Raw genomic sequence first — 16,496 nt, forward strand, 5'->3', positions numbered from 1 at the left:
TCCCCATCTGGAGCTCTCTCCTTTTCAGGATTTTCCTTTTCCTTTTCAGTAGTGGTGATAGCCCAGAACCTTGCCCTCTGATTTGTCATGCCAATAATACTTTAGGTTTCTAGCCAAGTTTGTACAACCCAATGCAACATGCACATGACTGTGGCCTGCCTCTAGGCAAAAAGTCAAAAAAGGAGACATTCACCCAGTATTTTCTCCTTTCCAAGAATTGTTTCAGTCTGTTTTTGCCATCTCCACAATGTGTGTTTTCAAATAGCTGTTTTTATCCAGAGTTTATAAGTAGCAAGTTGGATTTCCTTTGCAAGGAAATTTAAGTCATTTTAATACGATTTGAGCTCATTTACATTGTAGTGGTATGTTTGGTTTAGTTATATGAAATTATCTTAATAACCTTTATTTTGCATAATATTTTATTTTTACATAACTTTCTTTGCATGGCCTTACTTTTTACTCTTATTCTTTTTGGCATTTAAGATTTTTATTTTTAATTTTTGTTCAAATGTTTAGATATGTGTACCTTTTGAAACAGCTTATATTTCTTACTTATCCGCTTAGCTCTTTGGCTTTTACCTTTAATTGTTTTCATTTGACTCCTATTACTATGGAATAATCAATAGGCTGAGTCTATGTTTTTTTTTTTCTCATCTTCTTTCACTTTTTAGCCACATTATATCTGCATTGACAGAACATATGCCATTCATGTAATTTTCCTTCTTGTTACCACTTTGCTTTTAAAGAAAAAAAAAACATGGGAAACACTCTAAATATGACACGTTACATGGGAAATATAAAATGACAGGACAGAATTGAAATCAAACACATCAGTCATATCACGGAATTACAGCAGCCATGATTATTTCTTTTGCTGGTCTCCCCAGAAATTATTTGGTTTGGATAGAAATTATTTGTCTACTAGTAGATTCCTCAGGAAAGTTCTTACAGGTTAAATCATACTTATTGTCACTTTAATATTTCATGACGGCTTGACTGGAAATAAAATCCTTGGGTTCACACTTTCTTTCCTAGAGTTTCTAAAAAATGCCACTCTGTTGTTTTGTTTTGTATATTGTTAAGAAATATAATGCCAATATTAATTTTCTTCACTTAGTGTATGACTTGGTCTTTTTGCTTAGAGCTCTGAAGTTTTGTTTTGTTTACCTTTAATATTAATTTCTAAGAACTGTATTATAATATGTTTTGGAGTTATCTTTTTCCAGCCAAGTGTTTCCAGAAATAGTGGGCAATTCTAGTATGTAAAGTCAGATCTTTGATATACAAAAATTTTCCTGAAAAATAGTTAAAAAGTAATTCTATTCCATTGTTATTGGTTTTTTCCCCCAAGGACTAAAATTACATGCATCTTAGGTCTTTATTTCCACTCTGATACTTTTATACCACTTTCTTTATTGTCTTTATGTTCTTTTGGCTATTTCATGTTTTTTCTCAATATTCTTTTTTATATAATAAATTTATTCTATTCCCTTTGGGGTACCTTGTACTGTCTTTATTTCTTATTTATCTTTTTCTTCAATTTTATTCCTGATTATGGTCCTATTTCAGAGTTTTCAAATTTTTTTAAAAAAATTTTCTGAGCTTTACAATTTCTGATTTGTTTTTACATATTTTTAAATGCTTTTTTAAGCACATTTAATTTAGGTCGGGGTGTTATGTATTATAGTTTCCTTCTGCTTCATGAATGTTCTTTTGGAAAAGTTTTCACGAGCTCAAAATTTTTATTGTTATTTTCTGTTTTCTTCCTATATAGCTCTGTATGGACAGAGATGACCACTTCATTTTGTGACGACTTGTCTGCTGGGACTAGCAAGTAGCTGTATGCAGACATGACAGAAGGCTTTAGACAGCTTACTAAATTCTGTAGTTGAGTTTGTTCTTTTCTCTTAATATGGTAAAATACAGTCTTTTAGGAGGGGGTAGCAGAGTTTTCTAATTTCCTGATTCTGTTTGTTTGGTTGGTTTCTACAGAATAAAGCTATTTTTATACACCCTCGATATTAAACAGAAAGCTTGGCTGAATACACAATCTTTAATACACACTTTTTTTGCTTGAGTTTCTTAATAATATACTTTAACATTTATTTTTTTATCATTGTAACTATAAAGTCTCAAAAAGATGAATCTCCTTTCTGTATTTCTCTCTTTTTACCAGAAGCAGTGCCTTCCTGAGCCTGTCACTTGAGTCTTGCACAAAGAATTGCTTTCAATTCTTTAATAACTCATTTATGAGTTACTGGTAATAAATTTATCTTTAATATTTTCTCACAAAATGTAGGACTCACTTTCTGAGGGTAATTTTATTTGTGTTCCATTACTCTTGGTCACCCTGTTCTTAGATCTTCTTTCTAATCAATCCCTCCTCATAAGCTTGAATATCTGTGTAATCTGGGTGTTTATTATCCTACTTATCAGTGACTTAGGTTTGTATTGTTCTCTATGTCCTAGTTATGCTGTAGGCATAAGTCCTGCGTGGTTTTATTTATTCTTTTTTTACCTCTATGGATATCTTTGATGTGTAGAAATCTTGACTTAGACCATTGTTATCATCCTGTGAAATACTGGAACTTCAACAATTATTCTTAAAATGGTTCTGATTAACTTTCATTAGAAACAAGAAAGCCAGAGTCATAGGGATATGATAAGTCACAATAATATATAAGAAGATCGACATACAAAAATCTATATGGCATTAACATGAAAATTAAATAACATTCCTCTTAATGGTCGCTACCTTCAAGACTTTTGAATATAACTAAGCCCTGATTAATACGCATCAGGAATAAAATATTACGATGTTAGAAGTTGTCTATAAAATTCGTCTTAACAACAAAAAAGTTGTCTGTGGAGATTGAATTATAGCTCTAAATTATTCATGCTCCTCTATTATATAGATCGATATCATTGTCATACTTTTGTGGTATGCAGAGTATAATTATTCACCTCTTTTCACTGAATTTGGCTAATTGACTTACTTTGGCAAAAAAAAAGTTAGCATATATGACATAATCAAAAGCTTGAAATATGTTTACATATGTGGATTTGCCTTCTTGAACTCTTGCTTTTCATCATAAAAAAAAATCATGCCTCAGATAATTGCTGATCCATGAGGAATGAGGGCCATAGTGTACAGACCTGGATCTAATCTTAAACTTGGAGCCAAACCCAGTCTAAGTCAATGAAATTATAGCTAATTTCATAGTGGCGTGAATAAGGAAATATGCTTATTGTTGTAAGGCACAGAGTTTTAGGGTACATGGTAACACAGCATCATTCTGACAATTGCTACCAAGGAGAGCAACTATAACAAAACCTGAAAACTGGTGGCAGTGGTTTGGGAATTGGACAGCATGTACCAAGCACACTATGATAGGAGGCTAGAAAAATTGTGAGGAAAGTTATAAGAAGTGGGGAAAATGTCAACCTATGCCATGTAGTAGCTAAATATTTGGCAAAACTTTCACTCACGATAATGAGAAGAACAGAGAATAAATCTAATGAATTTGTCATGTTGATTTAGATTTTGAGGTGACTGCTGAAATTCTGAGGTGGTCACTGCACACTGCATTTGATACAGTTTTATAAGACAGGAATGAACTGGCAAGGTAAAAATAGAATTGAGAGGGAAAATGAAGAACCCAGAAATGCTAGGATTACAAAATTGGAAAATTAAACTTTTTTGCCATGTGAAATATATGGTTATTAAGATATAGCCTTAAGGGAAAGAATAATTCTCTGGTACTTCCAATAAGATATAGCTTCAGGGTACGGCAAAATTAAATGTGGGTCTATAATACCATTTTAAAACCTCTGAAAGAATTAAATGAACACTTAGTAGATCTTTTTGGCTGGAAAAGAAGGGGGCTCCTAAAAAGCTTGAAAGTTGGTCCCCCGGACATTTTCTACATCCAGGGAAACTATTTTTGCAATTCAAATGAGAGGCATGGCTCAGAAATAATTGTGATTGTTGCTACTGGATGAAATTGACTAGAATCAAACACATAGAAATTTTATAGTTTTTGAGAGTTGTATTGGCAAAATCTCTCTAGTCTCAACAAAAAGAGACGGAAAATATTCCAGATGTAAAAAAGATCTTTGAGCTTCTTAATTTCCCCATAAAGAAAGCAAGTTCGAAAATCTCATCCTGCAGTTTGAAGGTAAGTCCAGCCACACCCAATCAAGCCTAACTCAGATCCATGACCATGAATACTTAGTTTTCTACAAAAACTTGGTTTTTAACTGTTATTTTTTTTTTAAAACACAACATTATAATGGTGATATTTAAATTAACACTCTCTTTTATTTAACAAAATATCTTGATGAACCTTTGAGAATGAAGAGAATGCCTATAACATTGTATCGAAGGGACATCAATGAAGAAAAGGTTGAATATCTATGCATAAGAAAATGATATATATATTTTCAAGGAAGGCCAGGAACCCAAGCAAAAGTGAAGGGACTTAATAGAAGAAAGTTATCCTGAAGGGAAATAACATCTAATCTGCAGGTTACAAGTCTATACTGTTTTCCAGTAAAAAATTGAACCAAATCTCAAATAATGTGATATCCAGATGAATTTACTGAATGAATTGCACAATTATTTATTCTTCTGATTAAAATAACCCTCAAATTTTTTAAATATACTTTGCCCAATCAATTATAATGGGAATTCTCCATCATTTCACCCTCAGTACTTTGTGGAGGGAAGATCACAGAGCTAGTTCATCCTGTCCATATGGGAGGTGACCCTCACACCAATCAGAAATCTTATATTTTTTTAAGGTGGAGCTAGGAGAGAATAGCTTTTCCTTTTTCATTGCTAAGCCTTGAGACTATGTACCTGGAGCTGCTAATAATCATATGTCCCACATAAGTCTTTAGTTGGAAGTAATAAAGTTAGCACGTAGCACAAAGCACAGAATAGAAAGAAATAAGAAAAACCTAACAACATTTGAGTAATTTTTCCAGTCATCCTTAAAAGTTACAATATTCCTACCTTTCCCAGTTCATCCCTGTGAGCTTTCAAATCCCTTTTTTTGTTCATGCCAGTTCAAATTTAATTTCTGTGATTTTCATTGAAAGTTTCCTGATTAATAAATTAAACTTCAATTTAAATATGGAATTTTGATAGAAAAAGAATAGCAGTTCGCTTATGAAGAGTAAAAATATGTCCTCAGATTTTTGGACATGAGCATTTACTTCTAACTAGACATAAGAATGATATCTATAAGTTCTGAATTCTGAGTGGATAAAGGGAAAAAATATTAATCCAGATTTTATATGCATTTAAATCATTTTGAACATAAAAAGGTAAAGATTGACATTCTTAAACAAATCATGAAATATAAAAAACATAAATTCTTAAAAATCAACATGATGGAGGAATCTAACCAAAGATTGAATAAAACAAAAACAACACGAGTACAGAGATTCCATAATATGAAATGACTGAGAGTAAAAATTGAATGCCATGGATTATGGAATTATTGAATTATGGCAAAATAAATGTGTGAGTTATGTTTAAAGAAAATAAAGGAAATGATAGACACTGAGAGAAAAAATACACCATATGAAAATAATATAACTGCAATGAATTAGACCAAACTTCCAGCATTACAACAGAAGTCAAAGGGTAGGAGTAGAGAAGAAGTAGGAGTATGAACTAATTTCCTCATCTTTTAGAACAGAAATTTAATATACAATGTTTACCTTTAAAATTAAAAAGTATGAAATAAAGATATGAGTATATTATTTAAATTATAAGCCTAAGAATCAAAGAAATAATAAGAAAAAATACTATATGATTTTTCAAGTTGGGAGTTGAAAGAAAAAACAGTAAGATGTGTTCAAATAAAAGCTAAAAACACAAAGTAATTGCCAATTAATGTAAAATATAATATTGATAAATGTAATTGAGATAAACTCCTCTATAAAAATGTATACTGTTTGTATTAGCCAAAAACAAAGACAAAACTATAGCTCATATACAACGGATATATCTAAGATAAATGGATCAAAATTTTCAAAGTAAAAGTACAAAGATAAACCAGGCAAATGCTAATGCAAGGAAAGCTGCAATTTTTATAGCCGTATCAAACAAGTTTGATTCAAAGAATTAATATATTAAATGTGGCAGAGGGAAGCATTTTCAATAATAAAGAATATAATTAACAGTATATTGCTGTTATCATTCTTTAAGCCACAAATTAACATAACATTAAAATACAAAACCAAGACTTCAACAAGTATAAGGAAAAATCAAAGATAGAGAATAGTAATAGGACATTTTAATTCACTTCCCTCAGCTCATAATAAAAATATGTAATAATCTAAATAACAAGATATTGATTAATATGACATTACATATATAATTTCTGATTAATAGGTTATATGATATCCTCAAAGAACATTTGCAAAAGTTTTATATATATTAATCTAAAAGTATTACCACAAATTCATATATGAAATGCTATACCATTGCAGATATTTTCTTACCACATTATAATACAATTAGAAATACAAACAGCAACAAAAAATTACCAGCTCATAAAAGATGAAATTTTTAACTCCCAGTATAGAGAGGAAATCAAGACTAAGATATTGGAATATCTAGAAAATAGCAGTAGTAAATATATTGTATATCAAAACCTATGGGTTGAAAGTCAATTTGCACCCACTAGTACAGGGGTCCCCAACCCGGAGACATGGACCAGTACAGGTCTGTGGCCTATTAGGAACCTATTAGGCCTCACAGCAGGAGGTAAGCGGCAGGCAAACAAGGAAAGCTTCATTTGTATTTGCAGCCCCTCCCTAGCACTAATATCAACACCTCAGCTCCACCTCAGATCATCAGGTATTAGATTCTCATAAGGAGTGCACAGCCTTGACCCCTCACATGAGCAGTTCGCAATAGGGATCATGCTCCTATGAGGATCTAATGCCTGATGATCTGAGGTGGAGTTGAGGCAGTGATGCTAGCGCTGGGGAGCAGCTGCAAGTACAGATTAACATTAGCAGAGAGGTTTAACTGCACAGAGACCATAATAAATCAGTTGCTTGCAGACTCATATCAAAACCCTATCAGTGAGTGAGTGGCAAGTGACAATTAAGCTGCATCTGGTGGCAAGATTTAAGTCAGAATCTGACACACATTTTAGCGTATGTGTGGCCCGCCCATTATTTTATTTACTACTTTCATCCACACCTCTTTCCTGCATGCACACTTGTCTCAGTCATGGTTTCGGTAAGGCCACAAGCTAATGTTAGCCAAAATGAGTAAAAAAACAAATGTCACTGGAAAGTTTTGAAAAGGAGGAAAGACCCAATGATGGGACAGCAGAAGACCCTAAAACTGCCAATAAAAAGAAAGCTGCATTTAAAAGAAAATACTAAGAGTCCTACTTAGATTACAGGTTCATTGCAACAGATGATTCACATTCTCCAAGCTTGTCCTTTATATAACGTATGGCAACTGGCCATTCAACAAAGCCATGAAACCTTCAAAACTGCTTTGCCACACAAAGGCCAAGGACCCTGCATTAAAAAACAAGCCTTTGGATTTTTTCGAAAGAAAGAAAACATGAATACGAAGAACAGAAGCAATTCAAGTCTTTGAATGATTACATATCAGGAAAACTGAATTGGTCGTTTTGTGTCAGTGTTTGCATGGACGGAGTGGCTGCCTTGACTGGAAGGCTTTCTGATTTCACTACTTGGGTCAAAGAGGTCACTTCTGAATGTGAGTCTGTGCACTGTGTCATCCATAGAGAAATGTTGCCTGTTGCTAAGGACATTTGTCATGAACTTTTAGGAGAGGCTGTAGTTCAAAAGGTGGCATGCGTTCCTATTTTGGCTAGCACCATAACTAGATAAATTGATGAAATAGCAGAGGATACTGAAGCACAATTGTTAGGATCGGTGAGTCACTGTGGTACATAATCCAGGTTGATGAGTCTACCGATGTTGACAACAAGGCAACAATACTTGTTTTTGTGCGATATATTTTTCAGGAGGATGTGCATGAAGACATGTTTTGTGCACTTTTGTTGCCAACCAACACCACAGCCACAGAATTAAGTCTTTGAATGATTACATATCAAAGAAGTGAATTGGTCATTTTTTGCCATGGATGGAGCGGCTGCCACTACTAGATGGCTTTCTGATCTCACTACTCGGGTCAAAGAGGTCGTTTCTGAATATGAGTTTGTGCGCTGTGTCACCCATAGAGAAATGCCGGCTAGCTGAAACATGTCACCTTAACTTAACAATGTTTTGCAGGATGTGATTAAAATTATCACTTACATTAAAGTACATGCCCTTAACTCACATCTGTTCATGTAGCTCTGTGAGAAGATGGATGCAGAGCACACACGTCTTCTCTTTTATACAGAAATGAGATGGTTTTCTAAAGGTAGATCACTGGCCAGAGTTTTTGAGTTATGAGAGCCACTCCAGAGATTTCTTTTAGAAAAACGGTCACCAGTGGCAGCACATTTCAATGACACAGAATGGGTCGCAAAACTTACTTACTTGTGTGACATATTTGACCTGCTTAACCAACTCAATCTGTCATTTCAGGGGAGAATAACGACTGTGTTCAAGTTGGCAGTTAAAGTGGCTGTGTTCAAAGCCAAACTGGAATTATGGGGATGACGAGTGAACATTGGGATTTTTGATGTTTCAAATATTAGCAGAGGTTTTGAAAGAGCCTGAGCCAGGGCCTTCTTTCTCCCAGCTGGTGCATGGTCACCTATCTCAGCTTTCAAAAGAGTCTGAGCATTACTTCCCAACCGCAAAAGACCCCTGAACTGGGAAGGAATGGATCCATGATCCATTTGTGAATAAGCCAGGTGAAACATCTTTGTCCGTGCTAGAAGAGGATGAACTACTTGAGACTGCAAATGACTGTGGCCTTACCAGTATGTTTAAGACAACTTCAAATCTCCATATGTTCTGGATTAAAGTCAAGGAGGAATATCCCCAGATTGCCACAAAAGCACTGAAAAGCCTGCCTTCATTTCCACCATCCCATCTTTGTGAAGCAGGGTTTTCTATAGAGACAGCAACCAAAACTATGAGATTATGAAGTAGACTGGACATAAGTAACACACTTTGGGTGTCACTGTCTCCCATCCCCCCCAGATGAGAACATTGAGTTGCAAGAAAACAAGCTCGGTGCTCTCACTGATGCTGCATTATGGTGAGTTGCATAATTACTTCATTATATATTACAATGTAATGATAATAGAAATAAAGTACACAATAAATGTAATGCGCTTGAATCATCCCAAAACCATCCCCTTCCCCCATCCATGAAAAAATTGTCTTTCATGAAACTGGTCCCTGGTGCCAAAAAGCTTGGAGACCACTACATTAGAAGATTTGTATATTTACATATTACATCAATAAAAATGGAAAAAAAAACCCAAAAACTAAGAATGAAATTCGATGAAGTAAAAATCACAACCCAGGAATGCAAAAGGAAGCAAGGATGACAAGTCGAACTTTGGCATATTAAAAATAGGAAATAGAATAAGACAAAAGTACAAAGAAGAAAATAAAATTCAAGGGCTGGTTTGTTAAAAGAAAAAAAACAAATGAAAATAGATAAACAATAGTCACTATAATTAAAAACAAATAAAATAAAACTCCATTAGGCAGTTACAATACTGATAGTCCATGTGTAACATACTTGGAAAAACAGCTTCATAGAAAAAAAAGGGAAGCTTTCAATTAGATTTTATAAAACCCATATATTAGTAATCTCTCAAACCTAACAAAAACAACACATTTAAAAAGAAAACTCAATATTGCATCAGAACATGTATGCAGAACTCTCATGTTAAATATTAGCACAAAGAATTAAAAAATATATTATAATAACTAACCATAACCATGTACTATTTATAGAACAAGAACGTTTTAAAATAAAGTTTTTAAAATTTGATTCTAATATCAACAGGTCTAAATAAAAAAATTATAACTCCATCCCACTAGCTTATGCAAGAATATTTAACAGAATTAAACATTTATTCCTGATGGAAACACTTAATAATAGCAAACAGATAATTCCTTGACATGTTAAATGTGATTAAATTAGCTAGCAGCCATCATGTCAGATTATAGAAACTAGAAAGATTCTCTTTAAAGTTAGAGAAACTATATGAATACCTATACTCAGTTCTCTTATTTAACAATACACTGGAAGTACCAGTTGATACACATACTCTGGAATACTGAGCAGGGAAAATTTTGCATTATTATTTACTAGTAACATGATTTTACAACTGGGAAAATAAAGAAAAGTCACAAAAAAATCTATAGGAAAAAATATGAATTTAGTTAGGTGATGGTCACAAAACTAACTTACAAATTATGCTAATAGCTTTTTGTTACAAAATATAATGTTATAGCAACAAAAATATACAACCAGGAATAAACTTGTATGGCATTTGTAATGATAATGTAGAAAAAAATTAAATGACCAAAAGTCATAAGGAAGACTTAAATGTAAAAATATATAGTATTTGTGGAGGAAAAGAGAAATTAGAAAAGTCCAATATTGTAAAACTATACATCCTACTCAATTGTATGTAGAAATTCAATGTGGACTCAGTCAGAACAGTAACAAGATCTTTTCCTTAACACTTTAAAATAGTCGATATCAAATATAGTCTAAATTTAAAAACATTGAGAGATCATCAGAAATTTTTTTCTAAAAAAGAGAAATGAGAGCATACTACCCTTAAAATTAGTAGAATTAAGAAGAAATTAATACTAGCAAAATATTTTTCTTACTGCTCTGGGACTAGACAAATCAATGGAAAATACTATGACTTCCAGATATAGATTTAAAAATATAGGAATTTAGCACATATTAAAGTGTAATCCAAATCACTAGGAGAAAATATATATTATTAAATATTTTTGTTGGTTCCACTGGTCAGTATTGGTACTAGCAGAGTGGGTCTCAGATGTAATCTTGGCTCAAATAAATTCGAGATGTAGTAAAAGTTTAAATTTTTAAATACAAAAAATATAATGAAAATACTAAGATAAATCATGGGAGACTATGGTTTTTTTAGCATAGAGTAGAGGGAATCATATCTTTCATAAAGATAGAAAGAAATCTCTGTAAGAAAGAAATAAGGAATGTAAATAAATAAGGAAATTATTTGCAGCACTTATGATAAAGGCAAACTTTCCTTAACACAGGAAAAGATTTTAAACTTCAAAAAGAAAAAGCGAATAATCAACAATAAAAGTGCACAGAGCACAAAAAGGTAGTAGAAATGGAAATGTACGCATATGAAAAGATGCTCAGCCTCATTCATATTTAAAGAAACCATTCTAGACAATTATTGTTTTATTAGATTGAAATGATTAAAAAATTATAATAGTGTTACCAAAAGTTTAGGCTAGAAATAGATATTCTCCTATACTATTGGGGAGAATGTTAATTAGCACAGCCTTTTTGGAAGGATATTTATTAACACCTATCAAAATTTTAAATGCTCATTCCTTACCTCAGCATTTCCTCTTCCAAGAACAAAGTTTTCTACAGATATACCAGCAAAAGTTCCCTAGAACACCAGCACAAGTGTGTTCATTATTGCAGTATTCATAAGAGTGAAAAAAAAAAAAGGTTAAATTGAAAACCCCTCAATGTTTACCAAGAAAGAACTGGCTAAGTAAACATTTTTCAAAGAGGTCATATGGAGGATGTGACCACCAGTTGAACCCCTAGTCGAACTGGTCCTGGGCAATCAGAGGCTTTTCACCTCCTCCCCTGTCCTTGGAATGTACCTTCTGCCCACCTTTCCCACCATGGGAGCAGTTTTCAAGGACAAAGCCTTGAGAGAGCAAGATGTTTTTGAAATCACCTGGACTGAATACAAGACTGAATCCAGTTCAGGCCTTTTAAGATTTGGTGGGCTGGCACAGAGATCTAATCTATGGCCACCAAGACAAGCCCCATATGTAAACTCCCTGGTTTATTAATCCGCCACTACCAATGGAGTGGTCTGCCTCTTTTTTTCCATCTCCTCCTGCCCTCCGTTTTAGGGGGCCCGTTTCAGATTTCACCTGGGAAGTACCAGAGAGTGTGAACCAATACATCTTTCAATCGTATATTCTTTCAAAGGTATCTTAAAAGAGATATGTACTAATTAGAAAAAAATATTTGAGTATATTAAGTGTAAAAATGCCAAATGCAGTACTGTATTTATAAAGTTATTTAATTTGTGGCCTATACTATTTTATGTAGTATATATAACACAATGTAATCATATAATACAAATTTGTATAAGTATAGGAAATGTTCAAGAAAGCTGAAAAAAAAAACTATTAATAGCAGTTAATAAGTAGGATAGATAGAGAGATGAGACTTTTCATTCGGTTGTTATTCTCTACTACTTGATTTTATTTTTCCCATGAGGCTGCACTACTTTCAAGAGGCAGTAGAGCATCATATTTTGGATCTGGATCATCTGGGTTCAATTTCTGATCTCACCATTTCCTAGTTATGCGGCCATGGGCAAATTATTTAATCCCTCAGATCCTCTGTTTTCTAATCTGTAAAATAGTAATAATCAGAAACAGCAACAAAATAGGAACCTTATAGGGTTGACGTAGAATTAAATTGGTTTAACTCATAAAAAGTGCTGGAAACACAGTGAAAGACACACTGAAAGGCTCAAATGTTAGCTGCTATTATTATATTATTATCATTATGATCACTACTTTAAAATTTTTTAATAAAGTAACATTTAGTGAAGTATCCAGATTTAAGTGCACCATTTGATTAGTTTTGATAAATGTATACACCAGTCTAACCACTACCACAATTAACATACAGAATATTTTTATCATCCCCCAAAATTCCCTAGTACCCCTTATTGTCAATCCCTTCCCTTCATAGACATATGCTATTCTGGTGTTAATCATCAAAGATAAGTTTTGCCTATTCTTGAACTTTGTATAAATAGAATAAATGTGTATTATTTTGTTTCTGGCTTTTTCTGACATACTATTTTTTGGAGTCGTCTATATTGTTACATGTATCTGTAGTTTTGGTTTCTGTTTTCTCTTTAGTAGTATCTCATTATGTAAATATATCCCAATTTTTTATCTTTCTCCCATTAATAAACATTTGGATTGTTTCCATTTTGGAGCTCTTATGAATAAAGATCCTATACGCATCTTTTGTAGATATGTGCTTTCATTTGCTCTTGCTTACTTAGGAGTGGAGTGGAATTGTTGGATGCAATTCATAAGTGATGTATGAGAATTTCAATTCCTTACATATTTGCCAACATTTGGTGTTAGCAATTTTGTTTTGTTAATTCTTATCATTTGCCGCTTGTTTGTTTTTAGTCATTTTACTGAATATGAAGTGATATCTCATTGTGGTTTCAATTTGCATTCCTCCTGTTAACTAGTTAGCTTGGGCATTTTTTCATGTGCTTTCTGGCCATTAAAATATTTACTTCTGCAATGTTTGTTTGAGTCTCTTGGCCAATTTTATTGGATTGTTTGTCTTTTTGTTATTTTATAGGCATTCTTTACATATTCTGAATATGTCATTAGTGAGATATATATACTGCAAATATTTACTTCCGTTTTGTAGTAATGCTAGTTCTATGCTATTATAAATAATTCTTCTATGAAGATTTACATAGGAATGTTTGTGTGAATATATACTTTTATTTTGCTTGTGTAAATATCTAGGAGTGAGATTACTGGGTCACATCAGAAGTTTACGTCTAACTTCATAAGATACTACCATGCTGTTTTCCACAGTGGCTGTATCATTTTGCATACCTAGCAGCAAGATATAACAGTTTCAGTTGTTCCACAGCATTGTTTACACTTGGAATTATCAGCCCTTTTGACTTTAGCTTAGTGGATATATATTGATATCTCATTGTGGTTTAAATTTGCATTCCCATAGTGACTGGAACATCTTTTCATGTGCTTATTGCCCATTCCTACATCTTCTTTTATGAAGTGTCTACTTAAACCATTTGACCATTTTAAATGTACTATCTGTCATGAGTTGGAATACATATTCTTTACATATTCTAGATTCCAGGCTTTAGTAAGATACAGGTTTTGTGTATTTTTTCTCAGTTAATAGCTTGCCTTTTTATTTTCTTTATTGCCTTTAAAAGAGCAAAAGTTTATAATTATAATGTTCATTTTTTTCTCTTTTAGTTAATGCTTTTTGTATAATGTTTAAGTTTGTCTTTTTTTCCCTTTGTCGCATTTTGTAGTTGTCAGTGTACAGAAATGTACATGTAAAGAATTTCTAAATTTATTCTTATTTTATTTTTCTTGGTGCCATTTAAGTGGAGTTAATTTTTAAAATTTCTTTTACTAGTTATTCATAGCAAGTGTATAAAATACAATCGATAGATCTATACTGACCTTGCATATGCAACTGAACATGTTCACTTACTAGAATCAGTAGCATATTAGTAGTTTATTATATTTTACTATGTATACAATCATGTTCTCTTCAGAGTTTTATTTATTCCTTTTCCATATTTATGATTTTTTATTTTGCCAAATTTCACTGGACAGAACTGATAGCACAATGTTGATTAAAACCTTACTTGATCCTGATGTTAGATGGAAATCATTAAACTCCTCACTGTGAGTAAAATGTTAGCTATAAGTTTTTCAGAGATGCCCTTAATCAGGCTGATAAAGTTTCCTTCTACTTCTTGTTTGCTGAGTATTTTAATTTTTTTTCAAATAAATTAGTATTGAATTTTTGAAATGCATTTCTGCATCTATTGAAATTATCATATACTTTTATTGCTTTATTCTATTAATGTGCTAAATTACAATGATCGATTTTTAAATGTTAAATCAACCTCACATTCCTTAGGAAAACCCTATTCAGTCGGATGTGTTTTTCCATTTTATGTGTTGTTGGACACAATTTCTGAAAATTTTTGTTTGGTGTTTTCACACCTGAGTTTATGGGGGATATAAATCTGTTGTGCTCTTTCGTAGTGATATCTTCAGATTTGGTATCAGTGTAACACTGGCCTCAGGATATGAGTTGGGAAATGATGCCTCCCCCTCTGCTTTCTGTAAGTTTGTGTATGATTGTTGGCATTGCTTCCTTAAATGTCTGACAGAATTAATCACTAAAGTAATCTCAACCTGAAGTTTTTATTGAGACGCCTTTTCATTAGGAATTCAATTTCTTTAATAGATGTAGAACTATTCAGATTTTTCTACATTTTTGTGGCCTAGTTGTACAAATTTTGTGAGTCCTTCAAGAAAATTTAATTTCATCTAGATCATCAGATATTTTTGGCATGAGTTTGTTCATAATGGTCTCTTATTATTGTTTAATATCTGCAGCATGTCTAGTGATATACTCTAATTTATAATTGTGGTAATTTGTGTCTTCTTGTTTTTTTTCTTGATCAGGCTCATCAATTTTATTTATTTCTTCAAAAGAACAGCTTTTGGATTCCTATATTTTTCTTATTGTTTTTTTCTGATTTTATTTAACTTTATTTAACTTAACTTTATTACTTCCTCCCTACCAGTTACATTTTGTTTATTATACTTTTATTTTGTAACTTTTTAAGATAGAATTGTGGATTATTGATTTTAGAACTTTCATTTCTGTAATATAGCATAGCATTTAAAACTATGACTTTTTTTAAACACCATTAGCTATATCTCACAAATTTGATATGCTATGTTTTCATTATCAGTCAGTTAGAAAACTGTTCTCATTTTCCTTTGTAATTTTTTGAACCATTAGTTATTTTAAAATTATATATTTTTTATTTTCTGAATATTGGTGGATTTTTATGGGTAATCTATTTTTATTAAATTCTAATTTCATGTCATTGTGGTCAGAGAACATAAAATATTTTAGTCTTCTGAAATTTCTTGGGACTTTTAAAAGTAATATTGTAAAAATGTCAACTAGTTCCATTTCTCTGACAGAAGTGTTCAAATCTTCTATATCCTTAATATCCAGTGTACTTCTTCTATCTACTACTAATAGAGGAATGTAGAAATTCCCAATTATAATTGTTGGCTTATTTTCCTTTTATAGCACTCAGATTTGGCCTATTTTATTTGGAAGTTCTGTAATTAGGAGCATAAACTTTTGGATTCAGTCTTCTTGATGAATTTATCCTTTTATCAGATTTTCTTCTTTATCTCTGTTGTTATTTCTAGTCCTGAAGTTAACTTTATCTAATATCAATATAGCCACTCAAGCTTTCTTATGACTGTTCTTTACATTATACATTTGTTCATATTTTTTTCTTATAACTTAACTGTATTTTAATTGTAAAAATGCATTTTCTTGCTTTTTATTCTAACAATCTCTACTTTTGATTGCAATGTTTAGACTAATAGCATTTGATGTAATTAAAATGTTTGGGTTTAATTCTACTATCTTGCCATTTGCTTTCTTCTCATCCTATCTGTTCTTT

The sequence above is a fragment of the Pteropus alecto genome, unplaced genomic scaffold, assembly GCF_000325575.1.
Source record: "Pteropus alecto unplaced genomic scaffold, ASM32557v1 scaffold270, whole genome shotgun sequence".
Taxonomy (NCBI): domain Eukaryota; kingdom Metazoa; phylum Chordata; class Mammalia; order Chiroptera; family Pteropodidae; genus Pteropus; species Pteropus alecto.